This window comes from Corvus kubaryi, unplaced genomic scaffold (assembly GCF_017639235.1).
Source record: "Corvus kubaryi isolate FWS band 111438036 unplaced genomic scaffold, C.kubaryi_AGA036_p1.0 37398, whole genome shotgun sequence".
NCBI lineage: Eukaryota > Metazoa > Chordata > Aves > Passeriformes > Corvidae > Corvus > Corvus kubaryi.
In genome coordinates, this window is record NW_024581137.1 from 47,006,714 (window position 1) to 47,023,296 (window position 16,583).

The 16,583-nt window shown below is 36.1% G+C and overlaps 1 long non-coding RNA gene across 1 annotated transcript; it reads left to right on the top strand.

Moving 5' to 3' along the window:
• Nucleotides 1-463: 463 nt before the first annotated feature.
• LOC121671653 lies at nucleotides 464-3,841 on the top strand. Its single transcript, XR_006018567.1, has 3 exons — nucleotides 464-835; nucleotides 2,119-2,188; nucleotides 3,761-3,841. It is a non-coding gene; the product is annotated as an uncharacterized LOC121671653 (long non-coding RNA).
• The last annotated feature ends 12,742 nt before the right edge of the window (nucleotides 3,842-16,583 follow it).

Sequence of the window (16,583 nt, forward strand, 5' to 3'; positions counted from 1 at the left end):
TATGTGGTAAATTTATCTGAGTCCATCCCAGATGCATGCAGTAAGTCAAGCTAGAGTCAAAAAAATTAAATCCCACCCTTAGTTAAAGTGGATTTTAATTACAAAACCCTAAAATTTACTTTATATCTCTAAAACACTATGTCTTAGCAGAAAATCTAAGGTAAGGAAAATTGCAGTAGAAGAAAGTAGAAACTCCTTTCAGAAGGCAGCCTGAGAAAGTCTAATGAAAATTCATGTGGCCTTCTTCAAGTTTTTTGATACCAGTGAAAGCTGAGCAGAATTTCACAGCCCAAATAAAAAGCAACAAAATGAATATCTCGCCTGAGGGAATTCCCTGCTCCAAATATCAAAGACTATCTGGAAACAATAAGTGCGAATTTATACCCAGGTTTTACTGAAAATAAACTGCTACACACCACCACTTCCTCTCTCATCTTCTGTTCCACAAAATCCAAAGTACTAGCTAAGCATATGTAGACTCACACTGCTCCCAAAATGCAAAAGAGGAGGAGGCATCCCACATAGCTGAGAATTTGGTAAAGGAGTCAGAAATGTGGAGAAAGACGTAAAAGGAGAAGAAGAAGAAACAAGGGGATCTCCTTGGATTTTCTCTTTCCCCAAATGAGGCTGGGGACTCCTCCATTGCCATGAAGGCTGGGAGAAAGGAGAGTGGGAGAAGAGCAGCATCTCTCCTGGGATAATTGGATTTCAGTGCTGGCACCCAGCCCAGCCAGAACTGGAGCTGCAGCACCCCGAGCTGAGGGAAGCAGTGCCTGCCTGAGCCTCTGAACTCTCATCCAGCAAACCTCGCAGCTGGAACCCAAGAATTCCAGAGGTAAGATGATGCTCTTGGAGAAGACATCTCCCAGCTCCCAGCTGATCTTCTACCAGCATGCTGGTCCTCTAATTTCTCAAAAAAATTCTATCAGGAATGCCACTTCTAAAAGATGTTTACAGGCAAGAATTATAATTTGATATAATGAATAATAACAGTGCTTATTAGTTTTCTGTTGGATCTCCCATATCACTCAAACAGAAGCTGTGCTTAGGAAGAGAGAAGATACAAATTTATGGCCACTACTATTCTGCAGAATTTGCTAACTTTTCTGGTTGCTTCCACAACTGATTTAATAGTTTTTAAGGAAGTCTTATGCATGCTATTTCTTTTCTATATTCAAATAGCACATAATGATCAGAGACACTTTTAATTCCTTTTAGGCTAAGAGAAACCCACCTGGACTTAGTCCTGTTTAAGAGCAGAAAACACAAAGAATGCTTATGAATTTATTCTGCTAAAGAAATCTGGTTTAGTTCCTTAAGCAGAGCAGCCAGAAGAACAACTCATGATAAACTTGTGGATACTCTTCTCTACACATACACAGAACTCTTTTCAGTTAAATATAATACTACAAATGAGACAGAATCCTTCCATGCCCTACAGGAGAAATACGACAGCCATTTATGGGAATTACCCATCACCAAGCTACGACAGAGTAAATACATCAAACGAGTATCCAAGAACAAGAGACACACCAAACTCTGAGAACCCTGAGAAACAAATGCCTGGCTTTAAGCGTTATAAATCAGCTTACCCAATTTATTTGGCTATGTAGCAATACCCTTATGTGAGAGGAGTTGTAAGAGCTAATTTGTGCCTTGGGAAATTATGGAAGGGAGTTTGCAGCTCTTTATACAGGCAATCACTTCTAATGAGCAATATGCAGAACCCTGTATCTCCCTAACCTTTCCTTGATATTTTGGGAAAATTTTAAAGAAATTTTCTAACTCTCAAATATGCCCAAAAGATCATTCTTCCATCCATATGCATGCATCAATCTATATCCACAGATGTTGTACCATGTGATCTCCACTCAGAGACCCTATGGAGAGTTACACGTTCTCCTCAATCTCCATATGTGACAGCAGAATGTTTCTCTTAAATCATTGATACTTAAATGCTCTAAAAAATAAAACATAAATACCTCTGGATTTATTATTTGTGCATAATGAATATAAGAATCTGCAGCTTTATGCAGACAAGCTTAAGTGGCTAGAAAAGCTAATGTTTGCATTCTACTGTATCTGTTACTAAAATACTTCCCCTCTGATGTTCTGCAGCATGATCATCCTAGAGAAGAAAGGCAAGCAGTTCAGAAAATTTCTAAAGAAAAACAACATTTTACAAACTGTAAGTACAAAAGCTCTTTTCAGTAAAGAGAAAGGCAAAAAATATTCAGTGAAAAGAACTGAAAACTTAAGAAACAGTCACAGAAAGACAGAATTGGAGATCAATAGTGAAAAACACATCCCTTCAAGGATGGGGAACGAAAAATGAAAAAACAATAGATGGAGCTTTCTGGCTCAATGCAATCAAGTCCTACAGTTAAATCTACCAATCTTACCTTTCTTCATCTGTTACATTTCTCATTTATTTACCTCATTAACCATTAGGAGACATTCAGTAAGTTTCACGGTCTCTAACAAACAGCCTCCAAAACAGATTTGATTTAATTAGCAGACAAACTTTATGATTTAGCTATAATGGACTTCCTATTTGAGATAATATCCTCTTATTTTATCCCATTGCCAAAATAACCCACATACTGTGTGTTTAAATTCCATATAAATGCCTGATTTTCTAACACCTTGAAAATTATGATGAGTTTTTCCACTAAACTTAATACTCTTTTCACAGTGTTAGAGGGCTCAAATGCAACCTGAGGAAGAAAGCACTGTTCTAGAAGGCTGGTGTTTGCTATTCTGCAGAGAAATTATTTGATTAATCCCTAGGGGAATGACTGAACTAATTGGAAATTGTAAACATGGAGATAACTGAGAAGTGTTAATCCATGGTATAAACAAGTAAATTTGCCAAAAGAAACCTGGCTGAGAAATACCACTTCATGACTGGCTGCTGAGGGGTGATTCAATCCTCTGTGGCAGATATGGATTGTTCCCCCTTCATGCAGCAGGTGTTAAGAAAGCTCTTGCTGCAATGTAGGGGAGAGACTGAGGGCTGAACAGGCTTACAAATAAAGAGGACAGCATTTTCCAGCAACATAACTGGATTGATGTTTAGAGGTAAAGCACAAAGGAACCACCTATGTCCAGCTATTCACCTTTCAGTATACATCTTCACTGTCCTCTTTTCTCCTCACTGTCCACAGCAGTTTCCAGGCACAAATTTTGATCTTTCTGCCTCTCCTCCCCAGCCTCCACATCTACAGGATACATCCTTTACCCAGATCCTCCTTTTCTTGCTCCTAATTTGACACATAATTGTCTTTCTGGGCCCACTCAAGGTCTCAGTAGTAATCCAGATGTCTTTCTGGTAGGCATTCTCCAAACACACACAAAAAGTGTTCTGTGTGTTAGGTCAGTTACCAAGCACAAGAAACTAAAAGCAGGAGGTGGAGGAGAGAAGTGAGGCACAGGAAAGAGGGTTGATCAGCCAAACCAGTCAGTGAAAGGTATGTACAGAGAAAACTGGGTGATGTCAAGCAGCCTCTTTCAGTTCCCAAGTCTACCTTCTTCCCAGTTTCATCAAAATTCATGCAAAAATGGTTGAAGAAATAGTCCACTGCCAGATCTCTCTGATGCACAGTTTCTCAAATTTCTGACTACTCAGATTGGAGGAAATTTCAGCATTCTGAACATTTGTTTTCATTTGAAACCATAACTCTTAAAAAAATTTGATACATTATTAATATTTGCAGCAGTTATTATTTCTGATATTTTTTTTCTGACCGTTTGTCAACAGCTTCTCTTTTTTTCACCTTACAAGAAAAGACAATTTTACAAATTCCTGGAGGAAAATATGGACTAAGAAGAGAACACTTCCCAAAAGCAATATTATTTTGTCTTGATCCTGTGATTACTTCTCATGTGAATGGCAGCCTTGCAGTCAACATTTAGACACAATGAGACTGTTCTGCATGAGGTGGATTTGAAGTTGTGTGATCATATGACTGTGGATACTAATAAGGAAGGATTTTTAAGGCAGCCTGAAGCACTTATGTACCTAAACCAAATAAAAATTCGTTACTTGATTCCTACATCTCTTGGGTGCCTTTGAAATAGATATATATATATAAAAGCATTACCCTTTAATTAGATATCTTTATTACACCTAATAGCAATTATTATAAGCATTGAACACTGTTTTGATACTTCTACTTCTTTTCCAGACTTTTATATTCTCATATGGAAACCTTACCTATGTTGTAAATTTTTGTTTTCCTGTGAAATATATATTACAAAGGAGAAAAACTGCTGGTATGATCATGGAAAATTAATTCAGATAACAGATTAAAATAATTTTAATATTCTTGAACTTTCATTCACTTGTATTCTTGGGTGTAAAATGTGTAGGATTTAACTGGATGGATTTTTCTTCTTTTTATCCTGCCAATGATTTTGTGTCAGTTCTTTGGCCATATCAGAATGAAATTCATCACATTTCAGAAGCCTAGAAGTTGGATATCCGAGTTCAAGCTATTCCCATTCCCCTAGCAGTCAGTAAAGAGACATAGGCTTCCCCAGAGGGCAGTTTATCTGATCTTTTCTAGACACCTATCTCAGGAAGAGATGAATTGCTGTCTGGAGACGGTATTTCTCTCCATTGACTATTAAAAGAGTATGTAGTAACTGTCTTAGTCACTTTGTAACTGTTACCATGTTGGACGCCTAAACCAGGGCAGATGGATCTCTTGTTAGGTGACATTTTTACTTTTACTGCGTGCCAGGTTCAAAAGAGCATTACAGGCAAATCAATGTGTTTGTCTGCTGTCCCACTTTCTATATATGTACATGTGAACATCTGTTCTGGAAGCTAATGAAAGTAGTTCTTCAGATTCTTTCCTCAAAGTTGTTTTTAGCAATTTTTCCATATATAGTAAATGCCAGATATCTGTTGAGATATTCTGTGCAAATGCATGCTTGCCAGTCCTTGTAAACCTGTTCTGTCATGAGCTCCCAGTCTTCACATTAAAGCAGCATAATGCCAAGGTGCATGTACATGCAAGCAAGGAACGTAATAAATTATAAAGTGCCAAATAAAATTTAAAAAAAGCCTTCCAAAACCTCGGGGGAAGAAAAGACAAATACATAATTTTTTTTTATACAAGAGAACACAGAGTGCTAGAGGCTGAAATCTTTCAAAAGCAAGTGCACTCCAGTAAAAGTGTTCAGACATGGGAAAATGAATAACATGAGATTTTGATAGTTAAGAGACTGGAGCGAAACATTGTGAACAGTGTTTGTGGAGTAACTCATTAACTTTTTCTGCTTGTTTTGAAAGGTTATATAGATTGCAGTACTGGCCTTTCACATCTGGTGTTTAAGGTTTAGAACTCTCCTGTTCAGCTTTCATGACTCTAAAATCTTGATTGCAAGAGTTATGCTACAATAGAGAGGGGAATAAAAAATGCCTGCTTCAAACCAGCTGTAGGGGTTTATAAGGAATAAAGTAACCTAGGGAGAGATGGGGGAGGATTAAAGGGAGGGGACTGCAATGTGAAATTCAGCCCTTGCCATGATTTTCAACATATAATATTTAAAGGTGAGAAACCCTTGTTTTCTACTGGTCTTTTCTCAGTTTCATTTAGTTCTACATGTCTGAACCAGAACTGAAAATAATAAATGACTACTGGGAGAACCAAAAGGCTTCTACATCACTAGCACTGTCATCTGCTCTGCAGCCACATATTTTCAGACCATGAAAAAATGAAAGAAATTCAGGACGTTTGAGGGGGAACATAAAGTTTCTCAACGTGAAGTCCTCAGACCCCAGAAAACAGCCTACATTCCAAAAAGAGGCTGAATATTTACTTCCTTTTCTGATATATAAGACTTTTATTAGCACATCCCAAATGAAATTTGTACTTTTTGCAATAATACCACTATATTGACTCATGTTTGTTGGAAATGTACTATACTACTCGATCTTTTTCTGCAGTACTGGTGCTTCCCCCATCTTCCCCAGTCTCTATAGGAAAAATTGATTTCTAAACTGATTGCTCAGCAATACCAATCTTAAGGTCCTTGAAAATTTAAAACCAGTACTTCTGCTTTTTCCACTCTAAATTCATCTTGAATCTTTGCTTAGAGAAAGGAGAATAGACTCATGTTCTGTACCAGATTTCTTAATTTATATAACTTGCTTCATAGGTGTAGCAAATGCCCGCAGTGGACTATGGTGAGCTGTTGTGGGAAAGAAAGTGGATTACTACATTCCCTGGCATTAAATCTCTAGGTAGAAATAGCATTTACTTTTATTTAATTTCCAAAATATCAGTTTTTGAAGAGTGCTTTGAATTCTGGGATGGGCCCTGGCGTGTCCACAACCAATCTCAGGCTGGAATAAGCCTCCAGTGTTAAAAGTGTACTGACTGCTCCATCAGAGTTGTTAAGAAGGATATTACTCTGAATGTGCTTTGGGACAGATCCCAGCAGAACCTGACTGGAAGTCTTCCCCTCATCTGGCATCTGTGCTTTACCAGCCTGCTACACACTTTTCTTACGGCAATGCATCGCCCTGGCTTTGTTATGAAATCTTGTGTCATAGAGACAATAAGGGAACATGATCTGTTATGACTCCTTCACAAATACATCATCAGATTTCTAATTTTAGCTCCACATACACTAAAAAAGCAAAGAAAGTGGGTGCCTGGCTTTCTTTATAAGTGAAATATAAATGAAGTAGTAAAATACAAGTGTAGTGTTTTTTAAGTGAACTAAAAAATCAAGTGTGAAGTCACTGCATCATTTTAAAGAGAAAGTCAGAGGGGATTTCTAATTGTGACAATGTGAATTTTGGTACTATGTGAAGGAGGAGCTTAATGGAAAGGTTTACTCAGAGTGCAATATTTTTTGATCCACTTTCTTCTCATTTCCATGAACACATTTCTTGGCATGGAAAGCTTCATTTGCACATGGTTGTTCTCACTGTATGCAAATATTTTTTTTTGCAACACAATTTATCTCTACAGACTGATCTCTGTGAACTTTCTGGCACATTTGGAAGCAGCTGACAACGTAGTTTCTGCTATCTAAATGGCTGTGTTCCCAAACACATTTAATTCGCTTTAACAGCACTCCCTGCAACTTTCCTGCTTCGTGCTTTTATTCTCTTGGACTTTATGGGTTAATTGAGTTCATATGGGCTCAGTGTTTTGATTAAAGATCTCCAAGAAAAGAATCACGTGAGGGAGAAATACTGATGAATCAGTAGGACAACTTCTAGTAGCCAGAAAGCCAATGGAATGTTTTTATAGTGCAGTGTTCTTTCTTATAAGCTGATAAAGGTCCTGGTCATGTACTATCATTTAATATCTCATAATAGATTTTTGTAAATAACAATATTACTTCTAGTATCCTTGCCAAACTGTGGTGCTAGTAGTTGCATTGCACTAACTCATACTGGTTTTGTATATTCATAGGAATTTATTTCCATTTAAAAGTTAAATATTATGTCATGTGTCTGTATTTTTCTCTTTGACAAAATGGTTAATGCAAGTCTTTAACAAGTTGCTAAAATGCAGTTTTAGAATTCAGACAGGTAGACTGACTGACTCCATGTCACAAGGTACCACATTTCACAAATTATCCATCCTATTGGATGCAACAGTCTGGATTTGGCTAAGCAATTAAGCATTAAATCACATTTAATTTCAAAGGGTTAGGCTAAACAAGCAATTTGGGTTGTATATGATAACCATTTTGTCCTTCCATGGTAGACATTTATGTTGTTGAAATATTTCGTCAATGGTAATTCGATGCTTTATTTCCAGTTCATTGATGAAAATATTGAATGCCGTATAAAATATCTATTACGTGTATCCACACTAGGAGCATACCAGGTGATGATTAATCCCTATGGATGAATGTTTTTTTTCAATTTGTTAGTTATTTCTTAAGTTCTTTAATATATACTGTATTAATATTGTGGGGCCCAAATATCTTCACCAGAATGTCAGGGCAGCTAACTAAATTGTGAATTATAATAATGCTTGCAGCAGCAAACAGAAGGAACATTCTTATTGACTTTAAGGCTGTGTCAGAGAAAGGTGAAAAAGAAAAAAAGAAAAATTACAATTTTATCTACAAGAATAAATTTGAGGTTTTTTTTTTTTTTTTACCCATGAAATTATGATATGGGAAGAGGAAAGTGTAAGATTGAATTGAGAAAAAAAATGTGGGTTTTCAACTCCATCAGTCCCAAATTCTAAAGCTATTTGCAGCTCCATTGCCTCCCTTCGGGTTAACCAGAACCATGTCCTTCCATATAAAAAATAACCCTTTCTTAAAGGTTATAGCCCCTAACTTAATCCTTTCATAATGCCCTTTTAACAAGAATTTTGAAGCATAGGATAACTGTTAGATAATAAGATTAGATGTGAATCCATTAGGATGTGTAATGTCTAGACCAAACCAGAGAGACACAGAAGAGGCTGTTCAAAGAGACCTGACTCTGTTTGCCACACAAGATATTTCATGACATTTTAGATATCCGAGATATCCTCTCTGGTTTCCAGTTGTCACTTCAAAATTATTTGTGTATTCTGTAGATTCTTTGTAACATTTACTAGCCCAGAGTCTTATAAATTGTACATTATCTCAGGAGTCATTAGATACCTATGTCTGAACAATTGAATTGAGTTCCAATTCTATTACAAGAGGAAAGATACACTGGAATTATAATTAGAAAGTTAAGCTATAAAAATGTTTATTCTGTCATCCAGAACTTGGATTTGAATCTAATACAGGCACACATATTTTTATATGTCTATAGTTTACAGTGTCATGAGAAATGTTTCTTATATAGTTTACATAACCAGATGTCATTTGAGCATTTTATGTGCCCGATTTTGTGTCCAAACCCAAATGAGTATGACTATATTTGAGCTCTTCAATATTGCATGTGATCAACTTTGGAAATCTTTATTGAGTTATGGTTTTAGTCAACACTGAATTCAACATGCAAAATCAAAAATGAATTTTTTTAAAAAAAAGTTGTTTTCTAAACACACGGGTGATTGTGGCCTAATGGGTGAAATCCCCAGGGACCAGCTTCCCAAAAACCATGCAGATTTCTCAAAAGGAGACATGATATGAAGAACCTCAGGCTCAAAACCACCAAGCAGGTAAGTCTGCATTCCTTAATGCAGAGAATATAACCAAGCTGCATCAGAATAAGTGATGTACTGTTGGTTTCACATGCTTACATTATGCTCCTAAACTTTTCCTGGTTACCAGGTTAATGTGAGTTGGGGCAGGTTGAGTCCTGCTGTGTACATTGACCCAAAGAATTCAATGAGCTTCATTTCAGTTTTAGTTGGTAAGAGAGGGGAAGGAGGTACCAAAATGGGAAACATAAACAATTACAAGGTATTTGTGTACCAATCTCAGTGGGATTTGGATCAGGCAGCAAATTTCATGCACTGCTTTTCTAAGAAAATTATGTTATCTGCCTACGCAGAAAACATAGAATCATAGAATAATTCATTTTGGAAGGGCCCTCTGTATGTCACATTATCCTATCCCCCCTCTCAAAGAAGCACTAATTAGATCAGGGACTCTTCTCCTCTAGGGTTCAATGAGGGATTTTTCAGTGGCTTTCAGAACACCAGGATGGCTCCATTCACTTCTAAAAGAAGCTTCCACTCACTGGAAAGAAAAGTAAAAATAACCACCCCTGAAATTTTACCTTCTTAAAAATTACCGAGACTAATTCATTAGTGGATTACACTAATCATTATACCAGGGAATTATATCCATGAAGTCTCTAACCTTACTGCATATTATCACATCTGCTGCCCTTTCAATGATACACTTGAATTAATTTCTGAATAACAGCTTCACATCTCCTTAATTGAAACTAATGACTAAATAAAAAAGATCAAAAATCTTTATATCCTTCAATAAAAAATAAACCTTCACCAAGTGTCTAAAGAGGCATTTAACTACCCCTGGAAGAACTCCAAGATATCACATGGGAAGGGGAGAGAAGGATGTGATGGAGAGGGAAGAAAACTACTTTTTTTTTTTAAGGGAAAGTGCAGAATTTGGAAATGGCATTAGGCCAGGTTCTGCCACACCTACACATGCTGGAAAACAATTTTACATACAATAACTCTGCTGAACTAGAGTACAAAGCCATTCCTCAAAGGAGATCCTAATCAGGACCTTATAAATTAAAGATTATACGGGATACAAACTGAGAGTGTGTTTGCTGGTTTGATGCGGGAAGAGCACCCACATCACAAACATATAAGTTGCATCCTTTGAATCCTTGACCTTTCGCTTCCTCCTCTACTGAAAAACAATTTTCCTGCAGCAGTTTAAAAATCTCTGCTTTCCAATAGGTCAGAAATGCTCTTAATTTTAATCTAATACGTATCAGCAGTCAACTCAAACTGCAGCTTTTAAATTGCAGGCTACTCAAGCTTTTCTATTTAAAACACAATTCAATTTCTTAATTAAAATATCACTACTGGAATTATTGTATCATTAATACAATCATTTTCGTTTCCCTATAGATTTTTCGTGATCGAGGACCTTCATATAGATATATATCTCCATAATTCCCCCTAAGAAAATAAACATGAAAAGCTACTTAAACTCAGTAATAGGGGCTAGCATATGGAAGATGAATGTTTATGTTCCCACTTGGAATTCTGCAGAATGATACATATGATTTGTATGATGCTTATAAACAAGATTAGCTGACCTCAACTAACATGGTAATGACACTGTTATGGAGTCCCCAGTGGTTTCCTTGAAAGTATTGGTATGCTAACAAAAACACAAAGCTTTAATAATAAAGACAAAAAAAAGCTTCCACTACACCACCTCTCCTTTGGACAGATTGCCTGGGATGTGAAGTGGACTGCAGTGTAGCAAATTGTTGTGTTTACCTTCTGGGGAAATCAGGAAGACTAGTCATAAAACTTCAACAGTGGAAGAGCCAGACAAAATCCATGATTCATTCATAAATGTGAATTCACGAAAACATCCTTAGCTCATGTTCGCAGTGTTTTCTAATTTCTTGTAGGTTTTCTATTTCCTGGATGTTTTAATGTATATTTTTATAAATATTGCAGACTGGAATTGTAGCTGAGTGTAATGGCAGTGCGTGTATATATTCTGAGGAACTGATTCCAGAGTCTTTGTCTCAGGTTTGGCTTGATTTTTCTCCATGAGTGTTGTTTAAAAAAAATAGCTGCTGACTCAGACTCACTACTACTAAAACATGGCTAAGTCAGTAAAGTTACAATAATAATAAAAGTGGTCTGCTGAAGTATTAAAGATTATCCAGGATACTCTTAGCTTTACACATGGTATATATTTTCATGACCTGCTTTTCTCCTAATTCCTCAACAATTGTTCCCTCCTGTTCACAATCCAGAGATCTGAAGGAAACCTAACTATTGAAATGGGTGAGATGTATGTTACCAGAAAAACTTTTCAAAAGCAAGGAATTTTTTTTCCAGCATATCTAGTGCCTCGTTCACCATGTAATTGATGTTAAGCTATAAAGTAGAAAGCAATTCAAGGCTCAATTTTACATTTATTTGCATGAGACTCCTTTTCAGCATGTGAAAAACCTTTGCAGTGCAGATTGTGGATTTAGCAAAACAAAACTCCAGTCTGCACAGGTGAGAGCTGAGAAAACCTGCTGTGTGTGAATTTCGTGCAGCTTTCACTCTACTAAGTGACCTCAGAATTTGCAGGGTCACATACAAACTCATTCATATGAATGATAACCTGAGGAGAGATTCAGGCTTAGATGGGTACAGACACAGGGACAAATCTCCATGTGAAAAATCTGGACTTTCCTCATATGTCACATGAAAACTGTCTGACTGTCATCTTCCAGCAAAGCACATTGCAGATAAACTCACAGTAATGCTACAAGCACGAGCAATTACGGCTGAGTACCAAAGGGTTCTGAAATTTCTTACCTTATCCTCCCCTCCTACAACTCATGTCTGTGCCTATGCTCACAGGCATCTGTGGAATTTGGGTTATCTCCACATTGCATTGAAAAAAGACTTTTTAGATTCCTAATTATTAAAGATGTACACGTCAGGCACCTGGATGCTTTTGCAGATCCAAATTTCCTAAGACATACATATCTGCATTTCTGTGTGTCTGTCTATGTGATTTTTTTGGACGTGTATCTGTCCTCAGACTTGTTTACAGCTTAGGAACTTACCCGGGAATGTAATTGAGAGATTCAAGGTCTGGCGAACTAATCTCAGTTCCTGACTAACCAATGTGTGGCTTCTGAAATAGCTGCTGGTAGAACAGATAGATTTGGCCTAGAATGTTTTTTGAGAATATGACTGGTCCTAAGACTAGAAGGTATGAAAAATTACAGACAAACAATCTACATAACAAGGAGTGTAACGACATTTCCAAGGGTAAGTAAGGATAGGAGAAAAAACATGCAACATTTTGCCTGTATGATCAACAGACTACACAGATTTTCTCCTATCTAAATGATATTGATGGAGGTATTTGCTACTCCAGCATTGCAAATATTTTTTGCATCTAGTCTGTTCTGTCAGGCATTAAATAGCATTCCCATTCTCATTTTCAAGAACTATGTCTAATCTTTGTTTACATTAATGCTTCCTTTGTTGACTTTTAACAATTATGTGCCATTGACAATTGTTTATTGTTGTTTAATTAGGAGGTGGATTATTCCCATGTTTTAATGATTACTGCTCAACAACTTGACAGAAATGTTATTCCCAAAACCACCAAGCACAAATTGGATTTGATTTATTTTAGTTAATCTTGTTATGATTGTATTATAAGCTCTCCAAATTATAATTTTTTTTATTAATTACAATATCTCACAGTTTCAGCTCAGCAATGTATACCACAGGAAGCAAATATAAAATGTTCCTGCTGCTGAATTCCCTCTTTAAGAAAAAAAAAACCAAAATGTACAATAAAGTCATCAACACTGACTCCAGAGCTGATTTTCTGTTAGTAAATATGAAGTATCATTTTGCTCTATGTAAGAACATACAATCATCCAGGACATTAGAAGTGGCCATCTCTTAAGCGCATTCTCAGTGTTAGATATGAAATTTGAAACGAGAAATTGATAATGGACAACTTATAAGTGCTGATTTTTATGTAGAGAAGAGCACAGCACCCACCCTCATTAGCCAATACAAACACTGATTTTTTTTCCATGAAATATTGATGATCAGTAAAATAATAATGAGGAAGAACTGCACAAGCTAAAATTTGCATGAGCTAGAGCAGTAGCCATTTTCAAGTGCAGTATTTCACATAACAAAAAATTTAGACAGACTAAAATGAATATTGCATGTAGATCAGGTGACAATGGGCTGCATGTAAATGGGTTATCTCCTGTGCATTACTGACAATACATATTTTTAATATATTTTTTTATGGAAAGGATGTTTATGTCATGGTTATCCTTTAAACTGTAAAGCTGGTCGAAATAAAGAAATGTTAAAAGAATAAAAAAGGAAGAAATATTAAGATACCGGACTGAGAAAAAAGAAACAAACTCTACTCTAAGGTCCAGTTTTTCAATTTCTTTTCAAAATTCTGAGTTTTGTTCATTTGGGTTTGGAATTCATCGCCAATTTACCGGGAAGATTTTGGGTATTGTGAGCCTGGGGAGCCTATGCTGAAAATATTGTCAGTATTAGGCTGAGAACCCCAGAGCCTGATGCCTGCCTGGCTGGGCTGAGCCAGCAGAGAACAGGGCAGGGCTATAGCAGAACATTGCCCATCCTTTGTTAGAAGACCTTTTGAAGGCAGCATATTTCCCTTAAATGTTTTACTTTGTTGACTCAGCCATTTCTGACAGACTGATGCTGAAACTGAAAATTTATAGCCCCATCCATGTATCACCACTTGATTCCATCTAAAGCATTTGAGGAATCTGCCTTGCTCCCCTGTGGTGTTTCTGGAGGTCATGCACGACATCTTCTCTCACTCTTAGAAGCTTCCTAGAGTTAAAAAAGTAGTTGTAGGGAAGAAATATAATTTCTAAAACGTGAAAAAGGCTTTTAGGGATGTTCATACCTGAGGGATGACACTTGCATTAGTACTTCAAGCTAACATAACACAGTGTGCACCAAAATATGATTTAAGACAAATCAGTGAGACAAGTGAAAGTTTCATATTTCCTTTTGAAGATTTTATGCTTTTCTAATAACAAAATATTTTATACTATAACTGTTCTAAGTTATCTTCTTACTGTATAAAATCCAAAGTGTTTTTTCAAAAGCATTTCTGCAAGGTGTTGAGGGCCTTCTCAGGTTTTGAGATCCTAATTTACTTAGGCCATCTGGAAATTCCATCTTAGGAGATCAAAACTCCTAAAAATTACTCTATGTTATTTAAGTTTTCCTTCAGTGGTTCTCCATCCACCCCCCAAAGTTTTATCCAGATGACATTTTTGCTAGCAAAAGTTTATTATAGACATGTTATTAATCTTTTTAGCCTGTAATTCCTTTCACATTTCTGTCCTAAAACTTGATCACACTCCTTAAATATAACTTTAAAATCTTCCACATTTCCTACTGCTGCTTCCCTTTGTTAAAAGTATACAGTTCTTTGTATGAGTGATGGCTCAGTATGTTTTCACAGAGACTGTGAGATATTAAGAAGCCAGGAATATTGTTAGTGAACAACAGCAGTTACAGAGAAGCACTCCTTACTTTTCATCTATATTTCTACTGCCTTTGTGATAAATCACAAATCTCACATTCACTTTGGTAGTAACTGGACTAGACTATTAATATGTGGCTATTTCTTCCAGGAATATGAAGTCAGAGCAACAAGGTTTAATCCTACATATGCTAGAAACTGGATGAAGAAATGTTTTTGAGAGAAGACTGATGTAATTTTAAGCCAATTCCTTTTCAGTAAAATAAAAAGGAGAAGTAATAAAAATGAATGGCTCTTCTATTTACACATATAAAAAATTCCGTGTAATATTGTTATGTAACGGGAATTGGAAAATGGAAAACAAAATGAATTGCCAAGGACATGATTTAGGTTTTGAGGGATAGCTTTGGATTCCTAAATCTTTCTTTTGAAATCGTCCTAGTTATAAAAATGTGCAAATGAACAGCAAATCAGCAAAAAAATGTTATATTCTTTTTCAAAATGATTGATTTTGCTATCACAATTTTTTATCCTCCTCTTCTTTAACATTACATATTCCTCTAACACCTTCTTTCCACATATAAACAGATGTTTTAGATAATCAAATTTATTGAAATAACATCTGAAAATTGCACACATTCCATATGTGTATGTGTTCTGTATGTCTATGTGATATACATCTCTATGAATCTACCTACGTATGATGTCAAAGATAATGGAAAAGTAGTTCATTAATCACACCACCTGCCTTGTAACATTAATCCATACTCCAATTACTTACATTGCATCTGCTGCACAACAGCTTCAGAGTCATCAGATATACTGAAAAATCCATCTTTTTTATTCCAAAATTAAAATAAAAGTAAATAGGATTAAAAGATATGGATAAAGATGTTGGTGTTATCAATTCCATAGCCAGATATTGCTGTGTCAGGAAAATGTATAATATATTTAATTTTCTAGGATGTTGAATCCAGTTGAGTTTCTTGTTGTAAGGGTGACTAAGACAGGCCTCAAGCTTCAGAAAATTAGGAACCTTATGTTTCCATGCCAGGGCCTAATTAAACTAATTTATTCTTGTCCAAACACTTACTTTAAATATATCTTCTTTCAACTTGGTGTTCATAACTTCAGGGTATTTATGAAGATCAAATTGTTTAGACCCTTCTTTTTCTTAAGCTGAAAGAACCCATGCTCTTTTAATTTCCCTCTGTGAAACAGGTTTTCCTTGTTCATCCACTGCTGCAACACCTTCCAGTGTGAATGTCCTTCCCTTAACAGTCAGCCAGAACTGGCACAGTGTTACGCAGAAAATCTTAGTAGTGGCTTTGTTACATTTTCCCCTATTTCTTTGGCAGTCTGCTGCCTGATAGATACTATGGATGTAACTGTTTGTGAATGATCAGATCTCATTAATGGTTTATTGATGCCTCTAGGTCACATATCATCACCAGTGGATAAGCTAGCCACTTCTAATGATAATTTATCCTATTTAATATTGCTTGCAAGATCTTCCATTTTTAGTGGCTGTTTTTCTTGCATAGTTAAATAGATCTAATAATTGTTATTCTGAAGGAACAGATACTGTTCCACTCTAAAAATTTGATAAAATCATTAAGAATATTTTCAATCAGACTTGTGATTTCTTATATCCATCCAATTCCTTTTTGCATTCAGACATGGATATTTCCATTGCCCCGAATATTCATAAATACAGTCATCTGAATACATTCATTTTGTCAAGCAATTCACTCTGTGATTATCAACATATATGTGTTGGATCATTCCTGGAGTTTCTGTGTGGATCAAAATGATATTTTTTTTTTCCTACGACGAGAGGCAGATGAATTTCTGTATATAGCTCAGAGGATGAGAGTTATAATAGACAGCGAGGGCCATGCAAGGCTTAAGTTCCT